The sequence below is a fragment of the Echinops telfairi genome, unplaced genomic scaffold (genome assembly GCF_000313985.2).
Source record: "Echinops telfairi isolate 266 unplaced genomic scaffold, ASM31398v2 ScPeMD7_54;HRSCAF=185, whole genome shotgun sequence".
NCBI classification, from domain to species: Eukaryota; Metazoa; Chordata; class Mammalia; order Afrosoricida; family Tenrecidae; genus Echinops; species Echinops telfairi.
This window is the reverse complement of record NW_022103952.1, coordinates 289351-290951: the sequence shown is the minus strand read 5'-3', so window position 1 is coordinate 290951 and position 1601 is coordinate 289351.

Genomic DNA, 1601 nt, shown 5'->3' with positions numbered 1-1601 from the left:
ATCATCTTAGATCTTTGGACCTCGGAGGCTACTTTTAAAGAGTATCAGGGCCTCCATGGACCACACTTCAGAGATGTGTTATCCTAGACAAAAACACAGATCTAAATAAACTCCCCGCTCCCGTTCTCTCTCAATAACAGCCTTTTCATGCCAGAGACTTCACTGTAAAGGGCATCTTCCTGACTAAAGACATCGGCTAGAAAAGCGATTTTGGTTAAAACCAGAGCACCAGTTTGATTGCATCACTTCTCTCACGCAAATCTGCCTTTTCAGAGAAGTAGGACTGGCGGCCTTTATTTTGGACTTATGTCAGAGAATCATCTCCAGGATATACATAAAAGTGTGAAACATGCAGGTGTGGGGGTTGTCAAGTTATGGAAGATTTTGGGAACAGCCAAGTACTTTAATCATTGCAGTTCCAAGACTACTTTGAATAATGTATGGTGGTCAATAACTGCTAAATATATAAATATTATTTCACACCTATTGTGCTTTCACTATATAGTGACTTCTTAATTGTAAATGCTACCAAGTGAAAACATTGATTTCATTAAGCTTCTGTGTATGAAAAAACAAGGAGATAAAAATTCAGACCTTCGTGATAAATGCAAGCACAAGAGAATTGCTACTTGTGAATTTTAGTAAAAATGACTACATATGTGTGCATATATACATATTTAGCGCACATACTACTTTGATTTATAATCCATTAAAATTTAATTTTGTAAATAAACTACCTTAATAAAATCATGACTTCCTCCTACTCGAGACTTTGCTAATTATTCTTCCTCAATTTCTTTAATATTGACATAGAAACCTTGCTTTTAATTATTTTAAGGAGCCCCGGTGGGTAGAGGGTTTGCTTTGGGCTGCCAATCACGAGGTCAGCACTACTAGCTGCTCTGAGAAAGGAAGATGCTTTCTACTCCTGTGAAGAGTTCTAGTCTGGGAAACTCACAGTGATAGGTCCAGTCTATCCTTAGAATCGACTCGTTGGCAGTGAGTTTGGTTTTTTGGTTTAATTATTTGCCTAATTCGTATTTTGCAGTAATCTTTCATTTCCAAGGCACGAATGGGAGGAGTGTTGGTGGAAGAAAGAGTCCTTAGCAACCAGCTTTCTCTGTTAACATACCTATATGTCAGTATGTCCTCTGACAACTCAGAGATGTTATAGAATTATGGTAAATGTATCCTACAGTTATAGTTAGAACGTTATCCTACCGTCTAAATAGAAGGAACAAAAGCAACACTTTTCACTTGTCTGCAATAATAGCTGTATTTGCAAAATAAGGATTCAAAAACCTCACTGCCATCGAGTCCATTTAGAAACAGGGCAACAGATAGGGCAGGGTAGAACACCACCGGTGGGTTTATAGGAATAGAAAGTCCTATCTTTCTCTGGCGGAGTAGCTGATGAACTGCTAACTTCCTGGTTAGCAGCCCAATGCAGAACCACTTCCAAAATAATAGATGATAAATTCAATCTTAAGTAAAAATCTTTATTTCCATCTAATGGACAGCATTTTTCTTAGAAAAGCCTCTCTGAATTGACTTAATGTATCTCTAATATAACCAGGAAGGATACCTAATTGCTATTTCCC